Source organism: Pinus tabuliformis, chromosome 8 (genome assembly GCF_031772625.1).
Source record: "Pinus tabuliformis cultivar Carrire ecotype Pingquan chromosome 8, CPIR1, whole genome shotgun sequence".
Taxonomy (NCBI): Eukaryota; Viridiplantae; Streptophyta; class Pinopsida; order Pinales; family Pinaceae; genus Pinus; species Pinus tabuliformis.
The window spans coordinates 1329804691-1329822885 of NC_142294.1; positions in this window are offsets into that span (position 1 = coordinate 1329804691).

Sequence of the window (18195 nt, forward strand, 5' to 3'; positions counted from 1 at the left end):
AATATTCTGCACAACTACTATGGTCTTTCAGGGCCGCATTTGGGTTTTCGTACTGTTATATATAGATAGCGTGAATCGTTTACAGTAGATAGTTTCTCTCGTTTACTGTCTTAAACATCTAGTTTCCAGATATTCATTTGAATTGTACATACTATTTCTATTTTACAGATATCCCACAGTTATATTTCTCTTTACATTTAGCTGTTAAAAGAGACTCAGATTCAACTGTATTTTCTATCTATATACTCAGTATACTGTTACTGTTGTCTAATTTCTGTAAATAACTCGTACCTGGTCTACCAGTTATAGGAGTTAGTGCTCCAGAAGTTCACCTGCATTTCATGCTTGCTCTTATCCACCCAACCTTGAGATCCATCATCACGTTGGATTCTCCCCCCGAGCTATCTTGCAGGCCTGCAGCCCTCAACATGACTCATGCACCTCCGTGCTTGGGTTATCTGATCCTTACCAGACTTAACCCTTTCTTCTTTTCTTTTTTCCTTCCTTGGAATTTTTCCCCCTGTCTGTCCCAACAGCCCAGGGGTTTTCCTTCGCAGGACTTTTCCTGTGTTAAAGCGTAGTTTTTCAGTTTCATAACTGATTCCTTTTCTTTAAAAATCCTCCACCAAGAGGCTGCCAACATTTCAAAGATATATATTCCAATATATTCAATTTCATAAATAAGATAATGTCATTTAGTAAACAATAATTAACAACTCACATTAGTTTCTTACCACAGTAACATTCCATATTTACATTTTTCCCGGGGTCATCACATCTCCCCCCCCTGGGATTGGACATCGTCCCGATGTCTATTCCCCTTAAATAAGTCCGGGTAAACTTTTCTAATAAGTTCCTCGTCTTCCCAAGTAGCCTCCTCAGGCCCGTAGTGCTGCCACAGCACTTTAACTTGGGTAATAACTCGTTTCCGCAGCCGCACTTCTCTCCGGTCGAGAATGCTCTGTGGTTCGACCAGAACCTCGCCTTCCGGTTCGACCTGCAGACAATCAATACCTTCAGTCAGTTTCTGTTGAGTATATCTGCATAATCAAAACAACCGGATTAATTCTTACCCGAACATCTTGCCATCTGATCAAATGTTTAGGGTCGTATATATATTTCTTTAGAAAAGAAACGTGGAAAACATTGTGAATCTTAATATGACTTGGCAAGGCGAGTTGGTAAGCCACTGGCCCCACTCTAGCCAAGATCTGAAAAGGTCCAAAGTACCGAGGAGCCAGCTTAGTGCATCCGCTCCATTGTAGTGTGCTTCTTCTGTCTTGGATCCTCACAAACACATGGTCACCAACCTGATATTCTTTGAATCTTCTTTTCCTGTCCGCAAAACTTTTCTGTCTGTCCTGCGCAGCCTTCAAATTGGCACGCACCCTTTTCACCATGTCTTCCATTTCTTTAAGCATTTCCGGACCCAAACTCAGCTTATCCTTAGGTCCACCCCAGCTTGAGGGTGTGCGGCATTTTTGCCCATACAGGACCTCAAAGGGACTTAGCTGTGTCGACGTATGATATCCATTATTATATGCGAATTCAACCAAGTGTAAATAATCTTCCCATTGGGTTGGTTTCAGCATCACATATGCCCTCAACATATCTTCCAACACCTGATTCACTCGTTCGGTTTGACCATCGGTCTGCGGGTGATAGGCTGTGCTAAAGTTCAGCTGTGTTCCTAACTCAACGAACAACGTCCTCCAAAAAGTGGATGTGAACTTTACATCACGGTCTGATACGATTACTTTCGGCAGTCCATGCAGTCTGAACACATTCTGCATAAAAAGGTGAGCAATTTGCACCGCCTTATAAGTGGACTGCACGGGTATGAAGTGTGCCGCTTTACTCAACTTATCAACCACCACCATGATGGAATCATTGTGTTTCTTTGTTCGTGGCAAACCGGTTATAAAATCCATGGAAATGGTTTCCCATTTCCACTCCGGAATAGGCAAAGGTTGTAACAGCCCGGTCGGATGCAGATGTTCTGCCTTAATCTGTTGGCACTCCAAACACTGCGCCAAATATTCAACTACCTGCTTCTTCATTCCTGGCCAATAATATTCCTTCCTAAGTGCAGTGACCATCTTTTGGTATCCTGGGTGGCCAGTGTAGTGGCTGATATGGAACTCGTCCAAAATCAGATTCTTAAGATCATTCGAGTCAGGTACATACAACCTTTTATTAAAATACAGCATTCCAGCACCATCTAGTGTATATCCTTGTTGTAATCTTCCATTAACTGATTGTTGTACCTGCTGTTTTATTTGTTGGTATTCAGCGTCTTGATTTGCTGCTGTTTTTATTTGCTCAGATAGAGAGTTCCGCCACTTGCTGACTGAAAGTTCACACAAACACTGCACCTTTCGACTTAATGCATTAGCCACCCGGTTCTCTTTGCCTTTTAAGTGCTTAATCTCGAAATCGAATCCACTTAGGAAATCTGCCCAACGACCTTGTCTTGCATTCAGGGTAGGTTGACTGAAGTAATTTGTCAAGCTGTGGTGATCTGTTAACAACAGAAATTTCCTCCCCAGGAGGTAATGTCGCCACATTTTCAGCGCATGAATAACAGTTGTTAACTCTAGATCGTAAGCAGAGTATTTCTGCTCATGATCTTTTAGTTTTCTCGATTCATACACAATTACTTTCCCTTCCTGCATTAATACTCCTCCCACACCCTCCTTACTTGCATCGGTACACACCACGTAATCCTTATTAGGATCAGCTATACTCAAGATGGGTGCGGTGGTGAGTAAATGCTTCAACCGATCAAAGCTCTGCTGACACTCCAGTGTCCACTTAAATACCTTCCCCTTTTTCTGTAAGGAAGTGATAGGGTATGCTATCCTCGAGAAACCTTCCACAAATCTTCTGTAATAGCCAGCTAGTCCCATAAAGGATCTGATATCAGCTACATTCTTGGGTATGGGCCATTCCATAATAGTCTTTATCTTCTCAGGATCCACTGCAATTCCTTCTTTGGTAATCACATGGCCTAAATATTGGATTTCCTCCTTGAAAAAGTCACACTTACTAAACTTAGCGTATAGCTGGTGTTCTCGAAGAGTTTGCAACACCACCCTAAGGTGCTCTTCATGTTCCTCCTGGGAACGAGAATATATCAGAATATCATCAATAAATATCAGCACAAATTTGTCCAAAAACCTGTGAAACACGCTGTTCATCAAACACATAAAGGTGGCAGGTGCATTGGTCAAACCAAAAGGCAACACCACAAATTCGTAGTGGCCGTACCGTGTTCTGAAGGCGGTTTTGGCAATGTCCTCTTCTTTAATCCTGATCTGATGATAACCAGATCGCAAATCGATCTTGGAGAATACTTTTGCCCCCTTCACTTGATCAAAGAGTTCATCAATCCGAGGCAAGGGGTATTTATTTTTTATTGTGAGCTTATTCAACTGACGATAGTCTATGCACATACGGAGAGTTCCATCTTTCTTTTTGACAAATAATACTGGAGCTCCCCATGGTGATACGCTGGGGCGGATATAATTCTTATCCAACAGCTCTTGCAGTTGCATTTTTAATTCTGTTAATTCTGGTACGCTCATTCGGTATGGTGCCCGTGACACCGGTGCTGCTCCTGGTGTTAGCTCTATAGTAAAATCTATATCCCTTTTGGGGGGCAGTCCTGGTACCTCCTCAGGAAAAACATCCGCAAATTCCTGTACCACCGGAATATTGTCCAGTGCAGATGTTTTGTCTTTCTGGTTTGCATAACCAACTTGAATAGCATAAATTTGACATTTCTTTCTGAGACATTTAGCTAGCTGGGATGCAGTAATAGGTCGGATCTGTACAGGGTGTTTAATCCCCTGCAACTCCTGCTGCTTTCCCAAGTCATCCTTATAGTAGATGGTTTTGGTCTTGCAGTTTACCAATGACCAGTGTTTTTCCAGCCAATCCATACCAATCAGGACGTCGTAGGAACCCAATGGAAGTACATTCAGATCTGCTGTTATTGGCTGTCCAGCTATGCTTAAAGAGCAATTACTAATTTTGGCCAAGACTCGTCTCTTAGCTCCCGTAGCTAGCTGTACCAGCCATGGATTCCTGAACCTTTCAGATGGTAACTTACACTGTTCTACTATTTTTGGGCTAACATAACTTAAAGTAGCTCCTGGGTCAATAAGAACAGCTATAGAAAGATTTGAAATTTTACCTTCAAACTCCACCATGGTCGGCTGGTATTCCGCTTGACGATCATCCAAGGCTGCGTTAATCCTTGGTACACTGCGCGCCACTTCCCCAGTGGTCGATGCTTTGTGGATCTGAGATATCTGGTCCACTCCTTTACGCTGCGGGCAGTTCTTAACATAGTGCGGTCCTCCACAACCCCAACATTGGACTGGAGGTCTGGTCATCCCTTCAATATCCGACCTGGCAGGTGGTTCACTGATCCTGCTCTCACTTGGCTTAGTCCGGAAAGTACTCTTTGTTACATTTCTGCTAACCTGTCCCTTACCAGCACCCTTGCTGCCATTACCACGACTCCCTTTATTATTACCAGCAATTCTGTTACCCTTTCTTTCATTCCATCTTTTATTTGAAATGTCTCCTTTTTGTTTGTTCTGTTGGTAACAGATTCTTGCCTTACGAATCGCCTCATCCATTGTTCTGGGATTGTCAAACTCAATTCGTTCTCTTATATAGGCAGGTAGGCTGCTCACAAATCTCTGCACCTTGGCCTTCTCCTCCTTAATATATGGCACATAGCGAAGCAGGGAAGTGAAGCGGTTAATGAACTCGTCCATAGATTGCTGCCCTAGTCGTAAATCATGGAATTCCCGTGCCTTCTCATCATAGAAACGCTCGGTTAGATATCTCTCCTTGAAGTATTTCTGAAACTTTTCCCATGTTATGTTCTGCTCACTCACTCCTTTTACAATCTTGGTTTCTTCCCACCATAGGGTTGCTTTTCGTTGTAGCTGGAAGATGGCCAGCCGTGCCTTCAGATTCTGATCATACTCATACAGCTGGAAATACTTGTTCATGTTAATTAACCATGCCTCTGCCGCTTCTTCCTATTCCCCATCGAAATGTGGAGGTTTAATTTTTCGGAATTCCCCCTGTAATTCCATCTTCTGTCGCTTTGAGGTCTGTTGTTCTAGTACGTTATCAGAATGGTCCTCCTTTTCTTCTGAAATTTCAGGTGCAGTTGGGTAATTTCGTTCTTCAGTTGCCCTTTGCTGTTCTGCACTGGGATTGGCTAACGGTGGATTTTGTCTGTCCGACAAACTCTTCAGTATTCTTTCCTGCTCCACCGTCAATCGTGCATTGTCTTCTCGCAGACGTGCCATCTCATTTTTCAGTTCTTGAACAGTTTCTAGTATCGCCAGATTGGTACTGCGTGTCTCTTCACCAAGCTGTACCCACAGCTCTGGATTTTCCCGAAGAATGCTGTCAGCTCCCTGCATTTCCTCTACTTTTATTGTTGACTGTTAGCTGATTATCGTTTCTGTATTTACCTCCTAATTAATAAAACAAGAGAATCAGTTAGCTGAATTAATTCTTCATATATATATAAGATAATCTTCCATGCAGCTGGATCTTACTGCTCCAGAGGCCACAGTATTGAAACCTCCGCTCTGATACCACATTGTCACGATCCCAACAATAAATATGTAAAAATAAAAAAAATATTTACATGGCTTATTAAACCTTACTCCACCCATCTATTCGAACATAGAAACACATATGTAAAGGTATCGTTCTTAAGTATTATACACTCTGCTATATATGTAAACCTTAACAACACGTATGTCTCACCCTTGTCATAATACTATATGGTTTACACTTGGTGACCTTTGGGAGTTAATGTTTAAGTCAAGGTCAGTTCATCCACCGGATTGTTGCCCTGACCAACTCCGGCGCCAGGTGGTTGACGGAAATTTAAATGGCTTCACCAACCCTTGCCAGGTGGCCTAGCACCGTCGTGAAGCCATGTGACTCCTCGGTTGACACGCTGTGGATTTTCGCGCCCAGACTCCCGCTTGAATGAACGATGGGGATTCATTACTTACATCTAAGGGCTCAGACTCGCCCAAGGGTTTGGAGGGTGATTCATATACCACCGAGTCACTTGATTTGGCTCATTTGCGCATGTCTGGTGAGGCCAAATACTCCCCAACTAGGCGGGTTCCTCCTCTGCACCGATTGCCAGGTTCTGCATCGCTGTTTCAGGTATAATAACAACTGATGCCCGCCATGCTTACTAGTCTACTCTTCGGCTGTTCAGATATATATACAGTGCGTTTATTTTCTCAGAATTTATTAGTTTAGATTGTTCTGCTCATGAGCTAACTCCGAGTATATTTGCCAGTGTACAGGCGGGTTGCATCCACGGCCCTCCTACCGCTCGCGGAATGACTATGCTGCCTCAATGCGCTCTCAGGTATGTACTCATATCTTGACTGGATGCGGGGCTGAGATTTACCCTGATTGGTAAAGGGTTTATACATATGAGATTTGTTTAACGTCGATTTCTTGGCTAGAGGAGTTCCTCATGGCGCTCTCTGTTTTGTTGTCTCAAGGTTTCTGCAATCGATCCAAACCCTGGGTTATGATTTGCGGTCGGCCATTCCATGCCAGAACCTGTGTCTCGTTTCATTTATTAGGCTATGTTAAATGCGGTTTCTGGCATATATGCCCAATTGTTGTATGTATATTTGATTTTAGGGTTCACGGCCTCCATGCCTGAACTAATTTAATATGAAGTCTGAATACTCGCCCCTTTTGTTTCTCATGCTTTAAAAATGTTTAATAGAAACTCTCAGATCGTCGTCTTTACTTGTGAAGAACTATATGGTTTTCATCGTTTCTCTGGACATTTAATATACATTGTTTCACTGTACCCATCAAGGGTTATTCATATAGCTTAATGTTAATATGCTTCCTTTCTTCTTCTGTGAATACGATATTTATATTTCTACATTCGATCAAGTTGTATCAATGGCCGTCTTTGCCTTATACGCCATTAATCTTGCTTAAGGTAGTATGCCTTAAGCTTGCTTTAATGATAAGATTTATTGTTATTTCCATTGTTTAACAGGGTTGAGCTAAACTGCTATAGGGTTTTATTATAGCAATCGTATACATTTGATTCTTTATATGTAGTTGTACCACAGCAGGGTACGCGGTCGTTTACCCACGGCTGGGTTCTGTTCTGAGATGATATAATGTTCGATTTTCGGTGATTATTTGTATTGGTTTACTTGTGCGCTTAGCCGGATGAGTCCTGGCGTAGCGTAGCACGATAAACACAGTTATTTGCTGCCATACATGATACAAAATGTAATGGAATGTCTGAACCCTCGGTACAGGGGTCTGTTTTAGTTTTCATTACTACTTCGTTATTTAATATTCACAGCACTGGTATTTCAAATGTATCTTTCTACTGTTCTGGTATTTCAAATGTATCTTTCCATTCTGGCTGGGCGCCATGCCGTAGCTGGGCACCATGCCGTGTAATCGCTATTTATTTATACTGTTTACATAAATATTCTGCACAACTACTATGGTCTTTCAGGACCGCATTTGGGTTTTCGTACTGTTATATATAGATAGCGTGAATCGTTTACAGCAGATAGTTTCTCTCGTTTACTGTCTTAAACATCTAGTTTCCAGATATTCATTTGAACTGTACATACTGTTTCTATTTTACAGATATCCCACAGTTATATTTCTCTTTACATTTAGCTGTTAAAAGAGACTCAGATTCAACTGTATTTTCTATCTATATACTCAGTATACTGTTACTGTTGTCTAATTTCTGTAAATAACTCATACCTGGTCTACCAGTTACAGGAGTTAGCGCTCCAGAAGTTCACCTGCATTTCATGCTTGCTCTTATCCACCCAACCTTGAGATCCATCATCATGTTGGATTCTCCCCCCGAGCTATCTTGCAGGCCTGCAGCCCTCAACAAGACTCATGCACCTCCGTGCTTGGGTTATCTGGTCCTTACCAGACTTAACCCTTTCTTCTTTTCTTTTTTCCTTCCTTGGAATTTTTCCCCCTGTCTGTCCCAACAGCCCAGGGGTTTTCCTTCCCAGGACTTTTCCTGTGTGAAAGGGTAGTTTTTCAGTTTCATAACTGATTCCTTTTCTTTAAAAATCCTCCACCAAGAGGCTGCCAGCATTTCAAAGATATATATTCCAATATATTCAATTTCATAAATAAGATAATGTCATTTAGTAAACAATAATTAACAACTCACATTAGTTTCTTACCACAGTAACATTCCATATTTACATTTTTCCCGGGGTCATCACAATAAATAATGGAGTATCCTCCTTCAAACACTATGAGTTCAACCTAAAAAGTATGTTTTGCAAAATGAAAGATGGTTATGGAGCTGGAGAACTGAAATTTAATAAAGAAGATGAAGAGAGATGAGACAAAATAAAAATATTCATAAAATAAATTATAATGCATTTTCAAATTATTTTTTAAATGTTGAGTTGATTTCAATGGGATTAAAATTTAGGAATAAAATTTAATAAAGAGGAAAGATTATAGAAAATAAAAATATTCATAAAATAAATTATAATGCATTTTGAGTTGATTTTAGTGGGATAGGAATTTAGGAATAAAATTTAATAAAGAAGAGAGATCAGAGAAAATAAAAATGTTCGTAAAATAAATTATAATGCATTTTGAAATTGGATTTTAAATGTTGAGTTGATTTTAGTGGGATAGGAATTTAGGAATTTTGTGAGTGGAATGAGAAAGTGGGAAAAATAGAAAGATAATTAAAAAAAATTGTATTGACTTGAAGTTATTTTTACGCTATTTTTATGTTGACTTGATTTTAGTGGGTTAAGAATTTTGTGAGAGTAATGAGAAAGTGGGAGAAAAACAAAGATAATTATAGAATTTTGAAATTATTTTTTAAATGTTGAGTTGATTTTAGTGGGATAGGAATTTAGGAATAAAATTTAATAATAAAAATGTTCATAAAATAAATTATAATACATTTTGAAATTAGTTTTTAAATGTTGAGTTGATTTTAGTGGGATAGGAATTTAGGAATTTTGTGAGTGGAATGAGAAAGCAGGAAAAATAGAAAGATAATTATATAATTTGTATTGACTTGAAGTTATTTTTATGCTATTTTTATGTTGACTTGATTTTAGTGGGTTAAGAATTTTGTGAGAGTAATGAGAAAGTGGGAGAAAAACAAAGATAATTATAGAATTTTGAAATTATTTTTTAAATGTTGAGTTGATTTTAGTGGGATAGGAATTTAGGAATAAAATTTAATAAAGAAGAGAGATCAAAGAAAATAAAAATGTTCATAAAATAAATTATAATGCATTTTGAAATTAGTTTTTAAATGTTGAGTTGATTTTAGTGGGATAGGAATTTAGGAATTTTGTGAGTTGAATGAGAAAGCGGGAAAAATAGAAAGATAATTATATAATTTGTATTGACTTGAAGTTATTTTTATGCTATTTTTATGTTGACTTCATTTTATTGGGTTAAGAATTTTGTGAGAGTAATGAGAAAGTGGGAGAAAAACAAAGATAATTATAGAATTTTGAAATTATTTTTTAAATGTTGAGTTGATTTTAGTGGGATAGGAATTTAGGAATAAAATTTAATAAAGAAGAGAGATGAAAGAAAATAAAAATGTTCATAAAATAAATTATAATGCATTTTGAAATTTGTTTTTAAATGTTGAGTTGATTTTAGTGGGATAGGAATTTAGGAATTTTGTGAGTGGAATGAGAAAGTGGCAAAAATAGAAAGATAATTATATAATTTTTTTTTACTTGAAGTTATTTTTATGATATTTTTATGTTGACTTGATTTTAATGGGTTAAGAATTTTGTGAGAGTAATGAGAAAGTGGGAGAAAAACAAAGATAATTATAGAATTTTGAAATTATTTTTTAAATGTTGAGTTGATTTTAGTGGGATAGGAATTTAGGAATTTTGTGAGTGGAATGAGAAAGTAGGAGAAATAGAAAGATAATTATAGAATTTGTATTGACTTGAAGTTATTTTTATGTTGACTTGATTTTAGTGGGTTAGAAATTTTGTGACAGTAATGAGAAAGTGGGAGAAAAAGAAAGATAATTATAGAAATGGTATTGACTTGACTTTAAAAAGGAAAATTTTATAAGTGAAGTGAGATAATGAGAAAAAAATATAGAATTGAAAAAAAAAAAAGATAATTATAGAAATGCCAAAAATAAGGATTTTTTTTATTATTAAATTTGACTAAAAAAATAGATGAAAATTTTAAAAATAAATTTTCAACCATTTGATTTCATTGGTTGATATCAACTTAATAAATTAATAAAAATAACGATAAATAAATTAAAAATATGTTGAATGTTTAATTTATTAAATACTCAAAAAAAAAAAAAAAAGATTAAAGATTAAATATTTCTTATTTGTAAATTCTTGTAATTAGAAAGTGAAGAATGTAAAGCCAAATTATGATCCATAGTGTCCATAATTAATATTCTATGTTTAGGGTTATCAAGAGTGACATTATCTTCCTTTATTCTTCTTTCTCTTTTTTTTTTTTTTTTTTTTTTTTACCATAGTGAATTTGTAAGTCATTGGAGTAATTTGGAAAATCAAACCTAATTGCTACCATTATAACACCAAGAACATATCCAACATCCAGTATGAGTAAGCTAGATATACTAGGAATTTATAACTTAACAAGAGTCACGACTTCATGAAAGTGGAAAATCCTACTCCTTCAATCTTATCACAATGGGCAAAAATCAAGACATAAGTAATTAGAGAAAAAAAAACCAAAAATAAAATCACGTAAACATCAAAAGCAATAAAAGAAAAAAAATAAATAAACAAACCACAAACAAAATTGAAAACATAATAATATTAAATATTAAAAATAATTCTATCATTATTATATGAATACATTTATATTTTAAATTTTTATATCTACATATACATAAAATTCATCGATTTAAATTAATTGAATGACCATTAATATTCATATGTGAGCCGATATGGACGATATCCCATGTTAGTTGTTGTTAAGACTCCAATAGTAACACCCATGTCTCATATATGTGGTTAGTGGTCACTAATACTTTAAAAAACATAATACTGAATACCAAATTGCTGGGCAAATTTATTAGAACAATACTATTTTTTTATTCCTCTTAAAAAATAAGGAAACTAAAAATATAGATTGAGAAATTTTTGGATAATTGGTTGGAAATTTAATTATATTAATTAATACATTTCAATAACCTTACTTCAAGAAGTTTCTTATTAGAAAAAAAAATGGTAAAAGAAATATTTTAAATTTTAAATACTTTTGCTTAAAATTTATATAAGATTTTATTTTTATTAATAAGATAATTCATAAGATTTTATTTTTATTAATAAAATAATTTTAAAGAATTTATTTCGTTAACATTTCATTTTTTATTGAATAAATAAATATATATTTCAAAAATTAAAATGATCTATTTTATAAATAATTAAATTAATTTTAAATTTTAATCATTATTTTTTATTTTAATAACCATATAAAATATAAGTTATATTAAAATAAATAATTATATATAGATTATATTAAAATAAATATAAATATAATTATTTTATTTTATTTTTTAAATTATATTTTTAAATTAAATTCGTTGGGTAATATGACACACATTACATCCCTATCCATTCATAGCTTTAATATTTCCGGTTCTATTCCTTTGGAAATATTCCGTCTACCCCTCTCTTCTTTATGTCTCTATTTTAACCTCACAGGGAGTATACCTACAGCCATTGCCAATTTGACCATGTTGACCGAATTAAGTCTTTCTCGCATCGGAATTAAGTCTTTCAAGGCATTGCCAACTTGGCTAAATTAACATATTTAGATCTGTCTTCTAACATGCTAAGCGGTAATATTCCTTTAACCCTCCAAAATTTGAATCAATTGATTTTTTAAGTTTGGAAGATAATAAGTTGACTGGTCAAATTCCTGAAACTATTACCAATTTAAGAAAACTTGAAATCCTTGTTCTCTCAAATAATTGTTTAACCTGGGTAATTCCAAGTACAATAGGAAATTTAAAAAAACTTCAAATACTTTCACTTTCAAACGATAGTTTGACAGGCGTAATTCCAACTACAATAGGAAAACTTCAATCATTAGAATATTTAGTTTTGTATTCAAACAAATTAACTGGTCAAATTCCATATAGCTTAGGTCAATTAAAATCCCTTCGTATCCTTTACATCTATAATAATAGCTTTTTCGGGAGTATTCCTAACAATATCAATGGTTTAGTTTCACTTCAAAAGTTAGATCTATCACAAAACAAATTAGAGGGATCCATTCCTATTGAAGGCATCTATAATTGGACTTATTTAACTATTTTCTCTGCATATTCCAACAACTTTACTGGGACTTTGCCCTCATCATTGGCCAATTATACCAAACTGTTGGTGCTAAATTTAAGACACAATGGGTTTATAGGTGAGCTTCCTCCATACCTCGCAAATTTTGGTGACTTGAAAGTTTTAAATGTTGGTTATAATAACCTTCACAGTAGTATTCCTCAGTGGATTACAAGTCTCAGCAAGTTGTTTGTGTTGGATTTATCCAACAATAAATTTAGTGGAGAAATACCATCTGATCTTGATACACTCAAAGGATTTGCAATAAACAAATTTTCACAAGGGATCAAGTATAGTTATGAAATGGAAGCAGACATAAAAGGGATTGAATATATTATGTCATATGTGTGGCAAACTGACAGGATATTTGATTTGTCTATGAATAATATTACTGGAAAAATCCCTGTAAGCATAGCAAGGATGAATAGCTTGTGATTGTTGAATTTATCTTGGAACCAATTGGAAGGGAAAATACCTGCAGGCCTTGGTGACATATCTACTCTAGAGGAGTTAAACCTGGCCAAAAACAAATTGCATGGAGAAATTCCTCAAGAGCTATGCAAATTATCAATGTTGGCTTCGCTTAATCTTTCATATAATAACCTATGTGGGGAAATCCCAAGAGGGACACAATTCTACACTTTTACTATGACTTCATTTCAGAATAATAATTGCTTATGTGGGCTTGCTCTACCACCGTGCAAGAAAAATGTGAAGTCAAATACAACAATGGTGAGAGACAGTGGTAGTGGCAATAATGTTAAAGCAAGATGGTACATCTATGTAAATGAAGAAATATCTTTGTTAGCATTAGGGATTGGAGTAGGGATTGGATTTGTGGGAGTTGTTGTTATGTTCATTGTTTGGGACAAAGCAAGGTGTTGGGTAATGGAGTTGTCTCCCAACAACACACAAGGACAAGTTTATGGATTGTATTGATTCCCTACATAGATCAGTAACACTTCTCTATATACATTAATGTCTTAGTGTATGTAATATTGTTTCTTGGTATAATATTTGAATGTCACTTGCTCGCATATATCATTGTTTTATTCAATATAGTGATATAGTGTTTCAGTGTAGGTAAAAAACTCGTCAAAGAAATGTAAAATATAATTCAAAAATTCTATTTGAATTTCTATTAGTTATTAATACAAAAATATATATGTGAAACATGGACTTGACTATCTAGATGGAAATCTCTTCCTCATTTAAAATTTTTGAATCAGAGAATTTTATGGCTCACTCCACTTAAAGGACTAAACTTTGATTACAGATGTTTCTTTTCGTAGGACCTCCAAATCTTGGAATGTAATCGAGGCTCTATTATATTTAATAGAATACATTCTTCTAAATGAAATTAGCCCATAGGAGCACAAAATTTTCGCTATTGTATTTTAAGAACATCTTGGTTGTGCTTAACATGAGAATTGTGTATGTTGGTAGCTACAGGAATTTCAATATAAATTTGTTAATAATTTGTTAGTTTCTAAAGATCTTAATTAGAGGCTTTCAAAAAATTTAAAAATTGCCCCATTCATATCTAAATCAATCTCATAGTTTCCAAGCGCTCTTGTACTAAATAAAGGTACTCTTGATAATATCATTTAGCTTGTTGTATGCTGGAGAATGATGCCTTCAGAAATGTGTCCAAGAACTCTAGTGTATTCTTATAAGGCTTATGGTATTATTTTATGGTGAGAAATAAAATGTTTGTAAAATGTAATTATTAATTTGTTGAGTATATTCTTAGATTACGAGTGGATGTCCTCTTATTATGCATAGATAATATTCCCTTTCTAAAAGATAGCCAAGGGAATGTGTTGCGATAACATAATGGATTGGGTAATGTAGCCACCTTTAGCGTCTTATGAACCATTATAACCCAATCTCTTCAAATTTGACAATGGAAAGGGATATTTTTGTATTAACAAACATGGTGACACCTTGTAGAAAAAGGGCTAAAATCCAGGCACTCATAATATGTGATGTGCACATATGTCACATTTATGAATGGGGAATAACTTCCAGTATTTCTTCGCTCATTTAGAACACAATATAAGTGCAATATTTACCATTCTTCATATTTAAATATTTCTTTGTGGATTATTAAAAAACTTATTCAATTTATTGTTATTCAATATTCAATTAACTAGATACCTAGACAATGCAGATTTCATGAAAGAAAGACTATATCCTTTAGTCCAATTTTAGGTTGGACCAAATAAATAAAAACTATAAACAAATAATAGCTACCATGTCATAACTTTCAAACCACAAACATAATATTATAATTCATTACATTAAAAACACACATCTTAGGTTAAAGAGACTATGGAATATGGTTGTCAATAAAGCACTCACTACCTATGCATGATGATTTTACTCAATTTCCATTCATAAGATGTGGCTATAAAATCATAACGGTGATTTTTATATGCAATGTCCTTTAAAATTTAAGGTTGTGTATAGAAATACAAACTCTTGATGCACACTATATTATTTGAAAATATTCAATAAATAATATTAAATGCCTATATAAATAACATGTAATGCACTAAAGCACATATGGAACATAGAAAAATATGCAAAAAAAAAAAAGTTCATAGGTTCCTTCGGAAAATGAATGTATTCATAATGAATGTTAATAATTGATGCTTATAACATATGTCATTTCCATAGTTATTACTTTATATATATATATATATATATATATACACATTTCTAGCATGAATTAAATAACTAACATGTATATGTGAAACCAATATGTAGAGACTCAAATCCCATTCATCTAATTATGTATTTCCATAGAAAATTTTAGGGGCTAATATTCACAAGTGGGCTAATTTCCCATGATTTTTCCACAAAAAATATTCACCAATTTCCATTTTTTATAAAAATGGTTTGCCCAAAATTTACAATATAAAATTATTTTACCTTAAAAATTGACAACATTATATAGAGACTATATATAAAATCATTATAACTTTTAAGAATTTTACAAATATATCAATAATTTTTTTATAGTTTGCATATTATGGACTAGTGAGATTCACCATTGCTTTTAAACTTCAAGATAATTTTCCATCCTTAAAATTTTCCTTATGTATTTCATGGATTTCACAACGTTGAGAACAAATTGTGAATATGATCATGAGGCCTCCCAGCATCTCAAGGATGATTATTAGAATTGGTATTTTCTTATTGTTTACCCCGCTTCCTAATTCTAGACATATGAATGTGTTTACCTCAATTGGTGTCTAGTACTTGAACAAGGTTTCCTTTGTTACCTACTTAGGTCATTCTTTGGTCTTGTTTACTCCATGGTAGATTTCTTGTATAGGAATTCTCTCCTTCCCATAGATCAACCCCTGTGTTTGTTCTTTATTTATTCTACTTATGTTAGTTAGAGATGACTTCTTGAGATTCCTGGTACATATGAATGTTGACAATATTAAAATTTATCTTATCCTCTCCATGTTTCTCTCTAAGACACGATATGTAGGTCATATAAGTAGATAAATTCCGATATCTTATGGCTAGGTGGGTCAAAGGACCATTTTCAAATGGGAAACTCCTGAATCTACTAAGGATAATGAATTCCTAACTTTGATCCATAAATAAGGAGTTGGTAACTCCAACATTTTCTAAAGGAATATTTGTCATGCCTTTTACACCTTGTACTTTATTTTTCTTATAATCAACCTCTTTTAATTCTTTTTTAGGTTCAAAAAAAATTATTTCAATGTCTCAAATCTTCCCAAAACTTTATCATATTTGTGAAAAGATTGGATCTCAACTTCAATAATTAAGCAACTAAACCACCTACATTTACAACCTTCATTATCAACCTCAACCTCATAGTGATTAATTACCCTCATAATTGTCCCCTTCTTGTTGGTTGAACTCCTCCCATTCTTTAGTAAAATTCTTCTCATTCTTCATCCTAGCTGAGTTTGGATCTTCCTCTTTTCCCTTGTGCGTGTTGGGTTGCATTATATATATGTGGGTGAACCTACTTATGGTTTTGTGCATGGATTTCACACATGGTTTTGGGCACGATGGTTTTCGGTCCATGGTATTTTGTAGATCCGGTCAAGGGAACTACAATTATGTTCTAATCCAGGGTTAATGGATTGGGGTTTATGGATGCTTCGGCATGTATATATATGTATTGTAACATTGAAAGGAACATAATGAAAAATCAATCTAGTAGTCCCGGTTTTGGGATCTAGGGGAAAATCTTTGTCTGTATTTGTTTCATGTGTTTTGCTCTCGCCATTGTTTATTTTCTGTTTTTAGAATTCGTATGCAAGTAATTATTGTATGGGGTTAAAACCTACAGTGCATTTTTACTAGATCCTCTCAACCCCACTTTCATGACGGATTATTAATGCCATATTTTAGGGAGAGCACCTCCCAACCAAGGGCTAAGTTTATCTTCCAATTGATGTTATTATCGGTAGGTTTAGTGTGTTATTGTACATATATTTCATTGTGTTGGAGACTTATATTTTTAAAACAAAAAATAGGAGATTGTTTAGGGAATGGAGTTGCGCATTCTGCCCAAGATTTCCTTCAATAGTGCATCATATATTAGTAAACATAGGAGTTAATTCTTTCTCTATGAGCCAAATGTATCTAGGAGTATTTTTAGTTTCTATCTCTAACTTGACACAAACATATGGTATGACCCAACATTATCTTGAAATTTTTTTCCTTCCCTTTATCCAAGTGGGCGTGTACATTACTACTAGTCTTTCCAAGTGTTCATGTGACATGACCTACAATGTTTGACATGAGACCAACTCATCTCCCAAGTGGAGACTTATTTCTAGGACCTAATACAATATCTTAGGAACACTCTGAACCTCTTAAGAGATCCCCATGATCTCCCTGTAATTATGACCTCTGGAGCTACTAACAATAAACCCATCCCTGCACCTATGTACCTCCTTCCTATACAAGATAAGGAATCCTTACTAGCAAATAAAGGATCCACATTGGCAAGAGAATTTTCCTTCTTAGATTTTGTTGCCACAAATGTGATTATATATATATAGATAGTTTGTAGATAAGGATGGAATCCAAAACTTTGTTTCATATGGTTTAATAATTAATTAACCAATACCCAATTCACATTGATGTAAGCTAGACCCAATTCACATCCGAAACTAGGAACATGAGATGAATATCACTAACCTTCATCGTTGACTTGCTAAGAAACCAACACAACCAAAAAAATTACTTAGCTACTATATTTTTGTAATGTCCTTGGCCTCCAGCTAGATGATATTACACAATCCATAATACAAATTTCATCAATTCACTAACATTTTTGTAGAATCTTGTAGTTTATGATTTATAGTTTTCTATAATTGAACCTTGGATCACCACAGTTATCCACTAGAAATTTTGTATGAATCTCACCCTAAGTTAGAAACCGTAATACATAATTATTATATATTAAACCCCAGCTTAATACTAGACTCCACTAGTAATTCAGTTAATTCCCACTATAATTATCACCTAGTTTTTCAACTTGAAACCCAAAATTTGTATTTATTAGAAGAATGCATAATTAGTAAGCAATTCACACACCATTGCACCCACTCTTATTACACAAACTTAGGGTTTAAATTCATTATAATAAAATTATGCATAACAAAATAATTCCCACACAATCTTGTGCATGGTAATTATGCACACCTATGAAAGTATTAATAAACCTATGGCATTAACTAAACTTATAATTTTATCAGAAGAAGCA